This window comes from Cydia fagiglandana, chromosome Z, assembly GCF_963556715.1.
Source record: "Cydia fagiglandana chromosome Z, ilCydFagi1.1, whole genome shotgun sequence".
Classification (NCBI taxonomy): Eukaryota; Metazoa; Arthropoda; class Insecta; order Lepidoptera; family Tortricidae; genus Cydia; species Cydia fagiglandana.
This window is the reverse complement of record NC_085959.1, coordinates 40,574,856-40,593,521: the sequence shown is the minus strand read 5'-3', so window position 1 is coordinate 40,593,521 and position 18,666 is coordinate 40,574,856. Positions and strand designations below refer to the sequence as shown.

General features: G+C 37.7%; 1 protein-coding gene and 1 long non-coding RNA gene across 2 annotated transcripts in view; one reads left to right on the top strand and one right to left on the bottom strand.

The window, feature by feature from the left end:
* Positions 1–18,666, bottom strand: part of LOC134678414 (pre-mRNA-splicing factor 38B-like) — a 284,815-nt gene that overhangs the window by 138,750 nt on the left and 127,399 nt on the right. The window lies entirely within an intron of this gene.
* LOC134678474 (uncharacterized) lies at positions 868–1,654 on the top strand. The gene is made up of 2 exons (XR_010100189.1): positions 868–1,099; positions 1,237–1,654. It is a non-coding gene; the product is annotated as an uncharacterized LOC134678474 (long non-coding RNA).

The following is an 18,666-nucleotide window of genomic DNA, read 5'->3' as shown; positions in this document are numbered from 1 at the left end:
TTGTAATTGCTTTAAGCTGCACTATAGTGTCTTAAAATAGTATCCCTAGAAACCCTCGGCAAGCCATGTACTGATGCTATAGCTAAAATAAAATTAAAAATTAAAAACAAATCGTTAATCGACAAGAGTTCCGATTGCGATCGAGTTGCAACGGTACCACCGCGCCTGTATGCTCACTCGCAGCCCGTACGACTGCATTCCTTTGCCCAGACGGTTGCTAACTATTCTCCAACGATCACAGGTCAAATCCAAGCCACATGACCAGTTTATTCCAGTCTCACTTCCAAGGGTAAGGCTATGGGTGGACGGGTCAAGATACGCTGGACATCCCCGTCGCAAATATCAACACTTTCCGTGCACTTTTGAACCTTTTATTAATGCAGTAAGGTTTACTATTGTCAAGCTCAAGCAAAACCACCATTACACAGGTCAAACTCGTAGCCACAAAACCAGTTTACGCGAGGCCTCCCTCCGAACGCAGTATCTATGGGTAAAGAGGTCTAGTTACGCTGGACTAATCGGCCATTGCAAATCTCCATACTTCCCACACTTATTTGGACCGTATGTAATTCCAGTAAGGTTTAATATTGCTAAGCGCAAGCGAAACAACCAGTATGTGAGGTCTCTACACATACCAACACACCATTGTCCACACAGTTTTTAGCTTAAACGTTATTGCAAAGGCATAAGATCCACTAATAGTGATTATAGCGAGCAACGTAACTAGACCTCTAGACGGACTACAGCTGTAAATTCGCCATCTGACACAGGATGGCGAACTTGGAGGTACTCTATGTATACAACTTGAGGCTCTTAGGACCTCTGTTGCTCTGTCGTAACATGTAGTACTCAGGGCCCGTAGCCAAATTACATTCGCTCCGTATCGATTCGATCTCTACGTTCGCGAGCGACTGGTCGATAATGTTTATAATAACCTAGCCAAGAGGCAATCTTTTTAGTTATCGCATATTCGACGGGCCAAGTCGATAAAAATTAATTTTAGTCTGTGGTTCTCGTTCAAAACTGTCAAGAAACGTCAGCTGTCAAGAGTGTCAAGTGAACAGCGAATCTAATTTTGGAGAAAATAATTGTTTTATCGGTAAGCAAATGAAATATTTTGGCATTTGTTTAACTTAGTTAATTACAATTTCGTGATAAAATAACTCTATATAGTGTAATAGTTGAAGAGTGCGTTGTTAATTGCATATAATTTTGACCTAAGTTTAACAATTTCAGACAGCCGTCGTCACCGCAGCCCCAATCAAGGCGGCGGCGCAGCCAGAGCGGGCAAGAGCGGGCTCCGCGGGCTCTTCTTCCACGCTGAGAAGTCCTCGCCAAGTTGGCACGAACAGTCAAAGCTGCCGCTGCAATGACGCCTTCATGGCAGTTACCAGTGCTAAGGACGTGCACTGCTGGCTTACTTGACCAGAAGAGACAATACTTTAAGTGTTAGTAATGATTCAAACCGTGAAGTGAAATTGTGAACAGGTTTGCCCGAATCAGTGTAACCTCAGTGAACTCATTTACTTCATAGACTTCAAACATTTTCGAAATTAACAAAAGTCAAGCGAACATTGAATACATAGATGTTATGCATTAGATAAGATAAAAGCTGCCTGTGAAACCAAAACCAATAAATCATATTATTACTTAATATTATTTTTTAATTACCTACCATCTTTGCTTTGAATGGAAATTTGGGAAGGGAATCTCACCCGCTAAGCTACTGGCTATTCATATTTAACCTTTTGTATGCTCCTGTCAACAATTTGTAATTTATATATCAATCATAATTAAATAAAATAAAATAAATAAATAAATATTGGGGACATCTTACACAGATCAACCTAGCCCCAAACTAAGCAAAGCTTGTACTATGGGTGCTAGGCAACGACACATACTTATATAGATAAATACATACTTATATACATAGAAAACACCCATGACTCAGGAACAAATATTAGTGTTCACCACACAAATAAATGCCCTTACTGGGATTCGAACCTAGGACCATCGGCTTAGCAGGCAGGGTCACTACCCACTAGGTCAGACCGGTCGTCAAAATTAATGCATTTTTTAAAGTTGAATATAGGTAAGTACATGGGAGCAGATCTGCTCCTAAGCATACCAAAGGTTAAGGTGGTAACCACCATAAATAAATGAATGAAACAATGATTGGGTTAAAAGTTAATTTATTTTATTGGAAATCTATTAATGAAAGATACAGCAGGTATTTTTTGCCGGCAGCATAAAATCAGTAGCCAAGCATTCTTTTCTTGTTTGCACATATATTATGTAGTGTTTTAAAATAGTAAAACAACACTCAATATATTTTTGTGGTTGTACATGTGTCATAGTTTCTTCCCTTGACCCTGGCTTTGGAGCACCATAAATATGTCAAGGCTGCAATGAATATCCAAGTCACCTGAAACAAAATGAATGCTTAGTTTTTCAAAAAACTCTGTAACATTTGGTTATAATATTTATCTATTCTCTACCAGTCATATGACAAAAAAAAACTAAATGTTTTGTGTAAGTACATATATTTTTATATAGTGTGTAGGTACAGTCAGCTGCAGAGAAAAGGTACCACCGCTACATAGAAGTTTGTATGCAGGAGTGGTACCATTTCTCTGCAGCTGACTGTACCTGCGCCTGCCAAAAGAAGTCATATACAATATGTTTCATAATATGAAAAGTTTCATTAATATGGTTGATAATTTATATGCATAACAACAGCCGGTCTGGCCTAGTGGGTAGTGACTAGTGACCCTGCCGGTTAATCTGATATTAATCCTGAGTTTGAATCCCCGGTAAGGAAATTTGTTTGTGTAATGAGCACAGATATTTTGTACCTGAGTCATGGGTGTTGTCTATGTATTTAAGTATAGTTTGTCAAAGGACTGTCTCATTTCAAACAAAGACAGAGAGAATCATACTAGCTTTGTCATATACTAGTACTAGCACCCAAAAGTATGAGTATAGTTTTCCTGGTTCTTACTGAGTGACAAATTGGTTTGACCATCTATATATAGTTATCTAAGTACCCTAAGTACCCACAACACAAGTCTTCTTGAGCTTACTGTACAGTTCGACAAGAAATTGTAGAAATCAAAAAGTAGCAACACTGTAGTCTCGTCTCTTTCAAATCAATTTAAGAAAATGGGATGACACTACAATATTGCTAGTCGTTAGTGACCTTGCCTATGAAGGTTATGGTTTTGCTTCCCGGGAAGGGCATTTATTTGTGTGAAGAACATTTGTTCCCGAGTCTTTATCTATATTTGTAAAGCCTTTACCTATATACCTTTGCCTTTACACAATCAATTCACTTTCCTATTGAGAAACAAGTGCTTGCCTGTGTGCATATGGGTACCAAATTTAATCTACACCATTCATCGGTTTATATTTGAAGACGTAACAGGAACACATAAGAAGTTATTTTAGCATCAATTACATATTTTATATACTTATTAGGTATGTGGGGATAAGTTATTGGCTCACTCTTACCTTTGCAGGGACGTTGTTTCGTGTTGCATTTGTGGGTGCATAATCCATTTTTCCATGACACTGTCAATATAGATAGGTAGATATTCAGCGCCTCGGTCACATTGGATCCTTTGGGTGAAATGCTGCGTACGGCCCACTATCCTTTGATCTGACCCCGTAGCATAAAGCCACCAGCCACCAGCTAAGGGCAGTCCTTTCCTAAGCAGTTCCAATAGGCGATTTTTCAGACGGCGCCTGCGTCTAAGCGAGACTTCCGCGTTGTTCGCCGCCCACAATAATGTTAAAGTATGCTTTTTACTACAAATTCTAATTTACAAACACTATTATACGGCATTTTCTTGTGCTTCGATAAGTTATCTGCAATAGTAGAAGAGCCGGCCGCAAATTTTCTAACCGACTTGATACCACGATGAAATACACAATGGGAAACCATAAAAGTGATGCTAAGTCCGAATTCGATAGTCTGCCACGGCGGAACTTGCCGAAAGTACGAAAAAGAAGGCCACTTCCGGTGCGAAAAAAGGGGGCTGATTTAACCCATCTGATACCGAAATAATAATTATGGCAGCAGTTAGAAATTTACATGTAGACACATAAAAGCGAAGTCTGCCAGTATTTTTTTAGCCGGAAGTGCTTGGCAGACGCTCTCAAAGGTGGCCAACGGGACCCCTAATTTAACCCATCTGATACCACCATGAAACCAATTCCAGTCGGTAGGTATGAACCCTCATGTCAGGAATATATAAGTCTGCCAAGGCTATTCCTGCCGAAACACCTTGGCAGACGAGATTATGTAAGCAAGGTCGGCATCGGTTACCCTACACTAACCCATCTGATACCACCATGAAACCAATTCCAGTCAGTAGGTACGAACCCCCATTTTAGGAATATATAAGTCTGCCAAGGTTTTTCCTGCCGAAACACCTTGGCAGACGAGATTATAAGCAAGATGACCATCGGTTACCGTACACTAACCCATCTGATACCGCCATGAAACCAATTCCAGTCGGTAGGTATGAACCCTCATTTCAGGAATATATAAGTCTGCCAAGGCTTTTCCTGCCGTAACACCATGGCAGACGAGATTATGTAAGCAAGGTCGGCATCGGTTACCCTACACTAACCCATCTGATACCACCATGAAACCAATTCCAGTCGGTAGGTATGAACCCCCATTTTAGAAATATATAAGTCTGCCAAGGTTTTTCCTGCCGAAACACCTTGGCAGACGAGATTATAAGCAAGATGACCATCGGTTACCGTACACTAACCCATCTGATACCACCATGAAACCAATTCTAGTCGGTAGGTATGAACCCTCATTTCAGGAATTTATAAGTCTGCCAAGGCCTTTCCTGCCGAAACACCTTGACAGACGAGATTATGTAAGCAGCATCCGCATCCGAGGGATCCGTATTTTGGAATTATACAGATTACGGACATTATTAATAGCTGTAGGCTTATTTATTACTTTATGATTATACATATTTGTATATTATTATGTTATTAATAAAATATATTTATAATTTATTAAATCTAAACTTAATACATTGGGAATTCATTACCTGCTTACGGCAGTAGTAGGGATTAGTGGGTGAGTTCTGGCTCACTGAGCCAGGCCAACAGTCCCTCCCCCTTATTTCCCTTGTTGAAGCCCTGCAACCTTGCCTTGAACCCAAACTAATGTCATTGTAGCTCGAATCTAACCTAATCTATTTTTATTGCTTTTAAAATATTTCAATTATCTACTTTTGCAAAGTTAAATGTTGTAATCTCTATTTCGCAAAATATAATTTTAATGTGACTTTAATGTATGTGCAGTCTACTTAGTAATTGGGTTTAAAGCAGGGACCGTATAACCGGTTTTATTAAATACCTGTATATAAACTGTCAAACGAATACCGGTTAAAATGTTATACCTATATTCGAATTAGAGGTATTGCTGTCATTCCGTTTTTGTCTTTATCGCTAAACTACACTAATTGACATAATGAAATACCGGTATTCATTAATACCTCAATAATAACAGGTATTCAGTATACCGGTAATGGTTATCGTATTTAATACCGGTATTCATTGCACTTGATCAAAGAGTAACCAAAAACTTTGCGACAAGAGGTTAAAGTTGTTGTTAAGTCCTCATGCTAATATTGATCGCAGTACAAGCGAAATATTTCATAATTTAACCACGAGCGTAGCAAGTGGTTCGAAATTGCGACCGTTTCAAAGCACGAGGTTAATGAATGAATTAATGAAAAGAATTAACCCCAGAAAACATTTCCATATGAAATATGAGCGCCGCGCCGGCGCGCCGCCGCCGCCATCAAAATTTTCGCGCCGCCGCCGCCGCCAAAATTTTCGCGTCGCCGCTGCCGACACTGCGCTATCGCCGTGGCATCGGCGTGACCTTGTTAGATACTAGAGTCTGTCTAAGCTAACTTTGCACCGATTTGAACAGAACAAAGTGAGGGAGTGTTATTATAATATAAACGTCATATTTTCATAGAAATTTGACATTAACGATGATATTTACACACGTTGTCGTTGCAAATGCTATGCAGATTAGTTTGATCGGGAATTTATTGCTTTTATACAGGGTGAAATTTAATTCACTGGCCATATTCATTCCCGGCACTAGGTTACACTTAAGGAACCTATTTAGCGAAAAAAAAGAGTACACTTTTTTTAATTTTCATTTTTCAATTTTTAAATATTTTCCATGAGTCGTGGTCACCCTATTACCACAAATGTAAACAAACCTAATAGTAGGTTTTAACAACAACATCAGCAAAACCCTTATCTGACCTTCACTAAACCTTATAATCGTTGCAATAGAGTCCACCCTGTTAGCGTTGGCGATGGTAGGCAGGTTTATCAATTTCGAGGGTAGTCTAAACTAAACCATTCCGCGCTAGCGGTAAACATAACGGTAAGCATAAATGATTAGTCACTCGTCACTCGCCAACCTTAAAATAACCATCGCGCGCGTACTAAGGTTAAAAAAAATGTTTTCGAACCGGGAATATTACGAAGTGGTACGGTGTGTTATTTATTAAGTGGTGAGTGTTTACGTGGTGCACAAAGATTATACGAAATGGAATCCGTTCCACGCCTTCGCAGACAAGGATTGAATCCAAGAGTACCATCTCGTGGGACTTTCGTTAATTGCGTCGATTGTTAATCAAATGTACGTAAGTTGATTCAATTTTTTAAATACGCCTGAATGCAAAGATTCCTGACCTAGTTTTTACTCATTGTTTTTAAGCCACGGACGTTTTGTTAATAATCATTCATTAGTCAGAAATAACATTTAGATTAAAAATAACATTTTAGATTAAAAATAACATTTTAGATTAAAAGCCCGTTAATATGAAAGGAAAAATTAGCAAATTATGTAGGTAATCTCGCTGCAATAGGGTTCATAATTGGTGACGCGATTGCAAACAGCGGGAGGGGCGGGTGTCAATGACCTTAACTGATAAGATAAAAGCGGGTGTAGTGGGTAGTTGTCGGTTCACCATAACGTACGAGGTTTTTAGGACAACTTGATGATGAGTTATTTCGAAAAAAATGTACTGAGCGGTATTAAAAGAAAAAACACGTGTTTAATATTTTTTCGAGCTCTTTCGGTTGTTTCAATTTGGCCAGTGAATTAAATTTCACCCTGTATAAGGTGCTAACAAATTACAGCTTGGCAAAAAAGAGTAGAAATTAAAAAGTGGCAACACTGTAGTGTCGTCCCGTTTCCTTATATAAATTGATTTGAAAGGGACGACACTACAATGTTGCCACTTTTTAATTTCTACTCTTTTTTGCCAAGCTGTGGGTATCGATATTTTAAGAGATGGTACGTTATATAAAAACAGTTAACTTTAAATAGAAATCAAGAAAACTTTTCATATCATATTTTTGTTTTATTTACCGAACAAAAAAATAAATTAAAATTATATTAATAAAATTAATTAAAAATAATCATTACGTGCATTTAACCACATAAAGAAAAAATACATAGAGTGCTCATGCTCACTCTACACATCAGTTTTGGTACCAAAAATACTATTCTTTTCGTAGTCAACATTAGTATCGAGTAACGGAATTATCAGTACTGCTACTTGACAATAGATGTTGCACCGACCGAAAAGTCTAATGCTCAACAACTTTCAGCGAATATTAAACAAGGATTAACTGGAACTTATTTTCAACTCCTTCTGATTTAATATTAGTTGTAAATAATAGTTGTTCAATACAATTTTCGTGAGTCGCGACATTTGAGACATCTAGTATCAAGTAACGGTACTGATAATTCCGCTACTCGATGCTAAATGTCAATTACGAAAATAATAGTCTTTTTGGTACCAAAACTGATGTATGGAGTGAGCACTCTATGCTTACTATATTTGTCTATGATTTAACTGACAAGATGTTTAACACTTTCTGTTTTGCCAACAATTGTTTGTGTTAAATGTCATTATCATCAACGTGTCATTTCATTTATCAACGTGAAGTGGCCAGTTAAAAAGAGGTCTCATTTAATTATCTCATTAACAGGGTGTTTTTACGTAGCAAATTTGTTTTCCAATTTTCTCAAAAAACATCATAAAACCTAAATGTTTCATACTTAAATATACTCCAGGAGTCGAGTATTATCAGCTGTAAAAATATTGGTAGCTAATTTGTTAGCACCTTATATTAAGAATAAGAAATAGGTGATATGGAGTCTAACCTAATACGTCTATTCCAGAACATATCCTCAACAATTGAATGTAAAGGTATGAGCACGATAGTTGAAGTCACGCACACAACAACAAAATCATGTAATGACAGTGAGATTTTGAAATTAATATTCTTTTTAGGCTTCCGTATTTCGTACCAATATCAAGTTGATATCAACTGTAAAAAAGTTTCTTGAAGGTTTTTTTTATAGGCTTTTAATATCGTACGTTTAAGTCGCATTCACTCATTGATTCATTCATACTATTTTTGCGATTAGTAGGTACTCTGTGCGAGCAGTGTGTGTAATCATTCACCTCTCCTGGCGATACGTACATATAATAACTATTATATTTGACTATAGCTACCCGCACTGACTTCGCACGGATAACACAAAACCTTAACAAATTGTACACCTAAACTAAAGCTTCCTCAAAAATCTTTCTATTGATAGCTAAAATCCGCATGAAAATCAGTTGAGTAGGTTTTGAGTTCTAGCGGAAGCAGTTATAAAGTTGACCCAAAAATTTTTTATTAAGCTATGAGCTTCATCACATATGTTCCTTGAGTAATTCTAAGCATTTCAAGCCTGGGAGCCAATAAGAAATGTGTGTCTACTCGGATTTGTAATGGATTCAAACTTTCAACCCCTTTTTAACCCTGTTAGGGGATGAATTTTACAAAACGCTGAAATTACTTTTCCTGTCTTTTAATTATATCCCCAAATACAAAGATTCAAGTCCCGCGTTCGAAAATTTTTTTGATATCCATACAAACTTACAACTCCTTTTTCACCACCTTAGGGGATGAATTTTCAAAAACGCTGAAATTAGTTTTCTTGTATTTTAATAATATATCGTTTTACGAAGTTTCAAATTCCTAGCTTAAAATAAAACTTGAACCCCATACAAACTTTCATCCCCTTTTTAACCCCCTTAGGGGTTGAATTTCTCAAAATCGCTTCTTATCTCTTGTACACTTTATAAATGTAATCTAGTGTGCAAATTTCAACTTTCTATCTTTTGTAGTTTCGGCTCCGCGTAGCAAAAATCTCCAACCAAATTTTTCACCTTTTTACGTTTTTCTTGTAAAATTACTATGAAATTGAAAAAACAAATATCAGCAATGAATTCTACGTCTTTGGTTTATACGAAAATGATACCAAACTTGCCCTAGTACCCACCAGGATCAGAGTAGATTTTTTTTAAAGATGACGGATGGCGGCCGTCTTTGTACCCCACCCTCCCCCCCACTTCAGGCTAGAAATGCTTAGAATTACTCAAATATCAGATGTGATGAAGCTCATAGCTTAATAAAAAATTTTTGGGTCATGTATGGCAGCGTTACATAACTGACTCCAGTATTCATCGTGAACATACATTCATATAGTTACAGACAGACGCGGCGGGAGACTTTGTTTTATAAGGTGTAGTGAGTTAGTGATAAATTCAATTAACAGTAACCTCACAATATAAAGATGTTCATTGTGCTGCTTATCTACAGTTCATGGCATGAAAATCTTTTTTCCTACCATAATTCAATAAATAATCCTTGAAATTAAAAGGTTTGAATTCTCTTCGCATAAACCAAGTTTTCAAGGCTACGCCGCCGATTCGCCGCCACCGCCAACCAATTTTGACCGGCGAACCGTCGCCGGCTAAATGCCTATCGGGCGGCGCTAGACGTGCGCGCCGGTCGAAAATAATTGGGCAACGGCGCGCCACCAAAAAATCCACGGCGGCGGCGTGGAATTTTTCAACTTTTCAATATTAAGACGTATAATGAAAAGTCATGCTTAACCCTTAAATCGACAAGGGAAAAAAATCTTAAAAAACTGTGTTAGTATCATTTTTTCGGTGTTATTATCTTATTAGGTATGTGGTTGTTTATTGTAGAAAAATCATGAAAAAAATCTATTTATAATAGTTTCGAAAAAAACATAGGTATGACAAATATGTTGGATGTTGCCAGGTTCGGTGTAAATAAAAAGATACGCTGCATAATGAAAAGACGTCTAGTATTTTGGACGTTGCCGAATATACAGTACTTTATATGCATAAGGTTTTTTTTTTTGTCAATATCATGTTTTTTTTAAATTAATATAGAATAATTGCTTTTAATTACAAATACACTTACTGATAATGTCAACTTATGTTATGAACTAAAGTAAAACCTACTATTTTTATATTTTTCCAAAAAGTTTATAGCTCGTAGGTGGTAAAATTTTACCAGTCATTGGCGTCATTTTATTAACATTAAATCAAACTTAGCGGGGTATCGTAGGATGCAGCAACATCTGAACAATGGTATACAATAATGCATGTAATTTTATCAATATTTTCGTAAGAACTTTCTTAAATGAAATCGGGTCTGTCTCTTGATGTCTTGATGAACGCACAGGAAAAAAAATCCGTAATAATATTTTTTTATCTATTTGGTTCATTACGTTGTAATAAGACAAATAATGACTTAGTATGGTGTTGGTGCGACATAAAATAGTAGAAATTCAATTATGTAAGCAGAAAAATTCCGTAAGTACGTAATTATTGCCATTTTTAAGTAAGTATTTTACGTCAAAAATGTGAGAGTTACATAGGAAGTGGCGCCCGCAATAATTTTCAACTATTTCTTATCGGACTATAACCTATTACATATTTTAACGCTGCATAATACTGTCTTATAAAAAAATATTCGGCGCGAATTTTAAACTACCGGCGGCGGCGGCGGCGCGCGTACTCCTTATGGCGGCGGCGCGCACGTCTAATCGGCGCTCATATCTTTGAGATTATAAACTACATACATAATAAAATACAATTAAATCAACAATTAAAAAACAATTAAAATAATCAAATGAACGCTATTAAAAATGTATTCGTCAAAATCATCACCTAACAACTAATTTCACCAGCAACATGAAAACGGGCATTCTAAAATCCGAATCTTAAGTATTTACAACTTTACAAGCGGGCCGTACAACGTCCTTGACGAGTAGCGAAGGAACGAATCGTGGTACTACTACAACCGGTATTGGCACTTACTTATTACCGGTAATAGCTTTAGGAGTAAACTATCAAATAGTGGTATTTGTTGTCAATTGGCTAAACCGATAACACTATTGAATACCGGTATTCGAATACCTCTATTCGGAGCTTAAGTGATATAAATACCTAAATTCAAATTACACCGGTTATACCTCAATAATAACCTGTAGTCAGAATACCGGTAACGGTCCCTGGTTTAAAGATATAAAAACACACATTTTATTTCCTATCCTAAGTATCCTATCCTAAGTTTATTCAAATAATATTCTGAACATTTATAGTAACATCATTACTTATTCTGTGTACAGTGGAGAAAACGAATGAAATCATGCAACAGTCCCTCCCCCTTTTTTCCCTTGTTGAGGCCCTGCAACCTTGCCTTGAACCCAAACTAATGTCATTGTAGCTCTAATCTAACCTAATCGGTTTTTATTGCTTTTAAAATATTTCAATTATCTACTTTTGCAAAGTTAAATGTTGTAATCTCTTTTTCGCAAAATGGAATTTTAATGTGACTTTAATGTATGTGCAGTCTACTTAGTAATTGGGTTTAAAGATATAAAAACACACATTTTATTTCCTATCCTAAGTATCCTATCCTAAGTTTATTCAAATAATATTCTGAACATATATAGTAACATCATTACTTATTCTGTGTACAGTGGAGAAAACGAATGAAATCATGCAATTTGATTTTGCTATTTTTAAATAAAGAGTAACCAAACAGTATTTTCCACAGTTGTTGGTAATGATACCATCTCTTACAATTTCTCTTCATGAACATTTTATGATACCTAACCTTCCAGTTTTCGCCCGAATTAATCAAAAAATTCACCAACACCATTTACACCAACCAAATAGAAAACGGGTCCGTGTCCGAATTCGCGATCTCGAGTCCGGGTCCGCGTCCGGGTCCAGGTTCAGGTAGAAGTCGAATTCATAATCTTGCTTGTTTTGCCAGTGGGGTAACCTGCTTAACAATCAATTAGAAAAAGACAAGTCGTCGAGGAGTTCCGTTCTGATCACCATCAGCAATACCACTTCATCAAATGCCACTGTTCTTAATGTAAATCCTTGTTTGCCTGATGAAAATACAAAAGTCACTATACAATACCATTCAGATTTGTAGAGTTCCCTCGATTCCTTATGGATCCCATCATTAGAACTTGAGCTTCACGAAAATGTGACTTAAAAACCTAACGTGCTTAACAAACATAACGAAGAGGACAAATCCCCAAACATGAGCTATGCGTCGTTGAAGAGTTCCATTCTGATCATCATCAGCAGTTTCACTTCATCAAATGTCACAATTTTGAATGTAAAAGCTTGGTTTGTTTATAAAAACACCAGTATCACTATATGTTAAGGTGGATCAAAAAACATTTTTTTTCCTAAGGGGCCCTTATTTAGTTACACTTATTATGCTGATAAAATACACCAAGTTTCGTAATTTATCTCAACTACAAGGGGGTGCTTCACCACGTTGAAATTTTGTATGTTGTTTGAAACCCAAAAAATAGAGTATTTATTATTCAGAATTTTATTTAAATATCTGGTTTCACACTATTTGCACATGTGATGTATAAGTTTTGAAGTAGAAAAACATTTTCTTTCAAAATAATATCTTTTAAATCTAACTTTCAAATAATGTCAAAACTACTACTTACATAAAAATCTAAAAAATAGTAACTTATTTTTTTTGGATTTCATACAATTTGAAAAATTTCTAAGTGTTTGAGCACCCCCTTGTAGTTAAGATAAGATTACAAACTTGGTGTATTTTGTCAACATAATAAATGTAACCTAATAAGGGGGTGCCGCTTCTTCTAGCTAGAGTTTGAACTTTTCCCATACAAACGTGAACCACCCTACTACTATATGCAGCACAACGTCCTGAGTGGCGCAGGCTGGTGCATGACAAAGTGCGCGATTTCGAGAAGCAACGTAAAGTTGACCTCGACACTAAACGCGATGATCTGAAAGCGCGCCAGCCTGCTTCCATTCACTACCACTATGTGGCTGGTGTTCTCACGTGCCCTCAATGTGCGCGGAGGTTCACCTCCAAGATCGGCTATGTCAGCCATATTCGGGCGCACGAGCGCCGAGCTAACTAGGTGTCGAAGTGGTCGCCACGGTCGAAATCGGCCGGAAGGATCATCATCATCATTTCATTCATTCACCTAGAAGATTTGAAGAGTGCCACTCTGTATGTATATACTTACAAGTTACAACTCAACTAAAAAAATAATTTTCAAATCGATCCCGAAATGACGGAGATATCAAACATTAAAAAAACCGAATTAATACCTCCTTTTTAGGGTTCCGTAGCCAAATGGCAAAAAACGGAACTCTTATAGATTCGTCATGTCTGTCTGTGCGTCTGTCCGCCCGTATGTCACAGCCACTTTTTTCCGAAACTATAAGAACTGTTGAAACTTGGTAAGTAGATGTATTCTGTGAAACGCATTAAGATTTTAACACAAAAATAGAAAAAAAAAACAATAAATTTTGGGGGTCCCCCATACTTAGAACTGAAACTTAAAATTTCTTTGTCATTAAACCCATCCATACGTGTGGGGTATTTATGGATAGGTCTTCAAAACAAAAATGATATTGAGGTTTGTAATATTTTTTTTTCTAAACTGAATAGTTTGCGCGAGAGACACTTCCAAAGTGGTAAATTGTGTGCACCCCCCCCCCCCCTTCAACTTCTAAAATAAGAGAATGACAAAACTAAAAAATATATATGATGTACATTATCATGCAAACTTCCACCGAAAATTGGTTTGAACGAGATCTAGTAGGTAGTTTTTTTTTAATCGTCATAAATCGTAAACCGCAATTTTGTTATGTTACTTGCTGCTACGGAACCCTTCATGGGCGAGTCCGACTCACACTTGGCCGCTTTTTGGGTTTGCTTTATTATTGTTTTTGTATTATTGAAGTGAAAACTTCTTTAGCGGCGCTAAGCACTTTTTAAGGTGGGGAAAAAATGATAAACTCGAGACTAGTGTTGAGTCGCTCACTCGCGAGGCACCTCATTTGTACCACTCATTTTGTTAATTTGTCGCAGTACTTCATACCGCAAAAATGTCTTACTTCACTCCTCTATTCATTTTACTCATTTACTCGCGCGCATCACAAACACCTCTTGCCACACAAATCATTCACACGCTTCAAATTTCAAAAAACTCTTATCCTTTCAAATTCACTCGCGAACCTCAAAAACTTATACACTCCTCAAGCCTCCTCTACACTCGTGCGCGAATCGCGGCGCGAAGCCGCGATTCACGCGCATAGTCTGGAGGGGGCTTCACAACTTGCAAAAGAGTCCCTGGATGACACGAGGCGCTACCTGCTCGCCGACATTTAAAACTCAAAATGTCTCAAATGAAGAAAAATATGAGTAATGGCCCACACTGTCAACTGCTGAACTACAAACCTTATTACAACGACAAAAGGTCCACCGAGAAATGCATTGAGTTTGTACCACTCACTGCCTCTCTGGAACATGAACACCTCAAAAAACCTTTCAAAATGAAACAGTGAATTAGAAATACCCAAAGAGGGAGTGAGACAGACACGCGCCGTACTTCAATATCGCCTCGCGTCACCACCGAAAATACGTTAAAAATTAACACGAAAGACAACAAGCGTAAGCGCTGCAAGCTTTCATACATCTTAAGCCTTTTTGATTTTGACTTACTTGTCAAAATGGCGCGAGAAATCAGTCACCAAAAGGGAGTTCGACGTGTTGCATCTCTGTTGCACTTGTAAATTCGTACGTAAGTGTGACAGGGAGGCAACATGACGAACTTGGTTCGCGGTACGCACTCTGTATACTAGACAGGCATTTACGAAGCTTGCTTAGCTTAAACGTAATCCTTTAGTGACTGAAATGTTATTGAAATATAATACTGTAGCGTACACAATATATGATCATTTCAATAAGTTTCAAGTTTATTAAATAATAAGTAAGTATAATTTGCATAGGTAAAATAAACATGTAGATGTAAATTATAACGATTTGAATTTGCAATACTTTTTATTAACATTATTTGTAAACGACTTCGGACTGACAAATTTGTTATGATTTTGACATATTTATATTTTGTTCCTACGTTGTTCACTAGCTAGCTAATTTTAGTTCTCTAATACCTAATACCTAGTGATAATTCTTATAATTATACCAAAATAACAAAATATGCACATAATTTTCGCCATTAAATTTACCCGCGGATCTTCCTTGGTGCCTTTTGCATGAAAAAATGAAATGTAAATGTATGCGGCGGCCGGCGCGAATGGTGCTTTGTTTAATATCATATTGATGATATTACTGTTAAATTGTCTGAAGGGGTAAGTTAGTCACTTCTATATAATAATGACTTGTGAAAATATTGAATTTGTTCTCCTTGGTTAAAAATGTGGTAGTTTTATGGTTAATAGGTACAAGACTTATGAATTATATCACTACATATTATGAAACAAAGTCCCCCGCCGCCTCTGTCTGTATGTGTGTTTGTTTGCGTGTTCACGATAAACTCAAAAACTACTGGACGGATTTTCATGCGGATTTCACCTATCAATAGAGTGATTCTTGAGGAAGGTTTAGGTTAGGCTAGGTATAATTTGCTAACCCGTGCGAAGCCGGAGCGGGTCGCTCTCGCTAGTGATTATTAAGCCCCCTCCAGTCTATGCGCGTGAATCGCGGGCGAAGCCGCGAACGCGAGTGTGGCGTCGATTTTCGCAGACAGCGAAATCGACTCCACACTCGCGTTCGCGGCTTCGCCCGCGATTCACGCGCATAGTCTGGAGGGGGCCTTATACTTAAAATTATATCAAGCAGCAAGGAGGAGGACTAAACAATCTAACAATAAAAAAGTAGAACAAGTTTCATAAAAGCAGCAAATTAAGTTGCTATGTGGGATCTTTCTTCTTTCTCCTATAAGTTATATTCTTAACCTCCAGAATTGCACTCCTTAATTATTATTATTTATTTATTTATAAAGGAAGTGATGAATACATAAATATGTATATACATTAAATATTTTTGTCACCGTTGGCCCGTTGGAGTTAATAGAATAGTCGACGCTGAAAATATGCTAGTACCTCATCTCATTTGAAGTAAGACATTGTAACACCTCATTTTAGAAAATGAGGTACTCATACAAACTCATTTTAAATTGATGTCCTACCCATCACTACTCGAGACAGCTTAACGCGTAACACACTGACGTCATGGGTGACGGACAATGTTCATCATCATCATCTTAGCCATAAGACGTCCACTGCTGAACATAGGCCTCCCCCTTGGACCTCCATTCGTACCGGTTGGAAGCGACCCGCATCCAGCGTCTTCCGGCGGCCTTAACAAGGTCGTCCGTCCATCTTGTGGGTGGACGCCCTACGCTGCGCTTGCTAGTCCGTGGTCTCCACTCGAGCACTTTTCGAGCCCATCGGCCATCTTCTCTGCGCGCAATGTGGCCTGCCCATTGCCACTTCAGCTTGCTAATCCGGTGGGCTATGTCGGTAACTTTAGTTCGTCTACGGATCTCCTCATTTCTGATTCGATCACGGAGAGAAACTCCCAGCATAGCCCTCTCCATAGCTCGTTGAGCGACTTTGAATTTTGAGATGAGGCCGATAGTGAAAAGCTACGTTTCGGAGCCGTAAGTCATCACTGATAACACACATTGATTAAAGACTTTCGTCTTGAGGCACTGAGGTATGTCGGACAAAGAGACATTACGTAGTTTCCCGAACGCTGCCCAACCGAGTTGGATTCGGCGGTTAACCTCCTTCTCGAAGTTGGACCTACCTAATTGGACTACTTGTCCTAGGTAGATGTACGAGTCAACGACTTCGAGTACCGAGTTCCCAACAGAGACTGGGATGGGCATTTGACATAAGTTTCGTCTTGTACATGTTCATTTTCAAGCCCACCCGTTGTGAAACTCGGTTGAGGTCATCGACCATCATGCTGAGTTCCTCCATCGACTTTGCCATGACTACGATATCGTCGGCAAACCAAAGTTGAGTGATGTATTCGCCGTTGATGTTGATGCCAAGTCCTTGCCATTCCAGGTGCTTGAAGGCGTCTTCCATTACGGCAGTATACAGTTTCGGAGAGATAACGTCTCCCTGCCTTACACCTCTTTGCAATAGAATCGCCTTCGCACTCTGCTCCTGACTCGGACCGACATGGTGGCGTAACTATACAAACACTTCAACACTTCGATGTACCGATAGTCAATATTGCATCGCTGAAGAGACTCAAGCAGTCTAGACTCTAGAGGCTAGTTTAGATCTCGTTCAAACCAATTTTCGGTTGAAGTTTGCATGATAATGTACATCATATATATTTTTTAGTTTTGACATTCTCTTATTTTAGAAATTAAAGGGGGGGGGGGGGTGCACACAATTTACCACTTTGGAAGTGTCTCTCGCGCAAACTATTCTCTATTAGAAAACAATTATATTAGAAACCTCAATATCATTTTTGAAGACCTATCCATAGATACCCCACACGTATGGGTTTCATGAAAAAGAAATTTTAAGTTTCAGTTCTAAGTATGGGGGACCCCCAAAATTTAATGTATTTTTTTTCTATTTTTGTGTTAAAATCTTAATGCGGTTCACAGAATACATCTACTTACCAAGTTTAAACAGTTCTTATAGTATCGGAAAAAAGTGGCTGTGACATACGGACGGACAGACACACAGACAGACAGACAGACATGACGAATCTATAAGAGTTCCGTTTTTTGCCATTTGACTACGAAACCCTAAAAAGGAGGTATTAATTCGGTTTTTTTTAATGTTTGATATCTCCGTCATTTCGGGATCGATTTTGAAAATTCTTTTTTTAGTTGAGTTATAACTTGTAAGTATATACATACAGATTGGTTCCGTCTTTGTCAAAAACCCAGTTCTGATGGTGAGATTAAGGAGGAATCGAGGGCACTCTTCAAATCTTGTAGGTATACATATAGTAGTAGGGTGGTTCACGTATGTATGGGAAAAATTCAAACTCTAGCTAGAAGAAGCGGCACCCCCTTATTTTGTTACACTTATTATGTTGACAAAATACACCAAGTTTGTAATCTTATCTTAACTACAAGGGGGTGCTCAAACACAGAAATTTTCAAATTGTATGAAATCCAAAAAAATTAAGTTACTATTTTTTAGATTTTTATGTAAGTAGTAGTTTTCACATTATTTGAAAGTGTGATTTAAAAGATATTATTTTGAAAGAAAATGTTTTTCTACTTCAAAACTTATTCATCACATGTGCAAATAGTGTGAAACCAGATATTTAAATAAAATTCTGAATAATAAATACTTTGACGACCGGTCTGGCCTAGTGGGTAGTGACCCTGCCTGCGAAGCCGATGGTCCTGGGTTC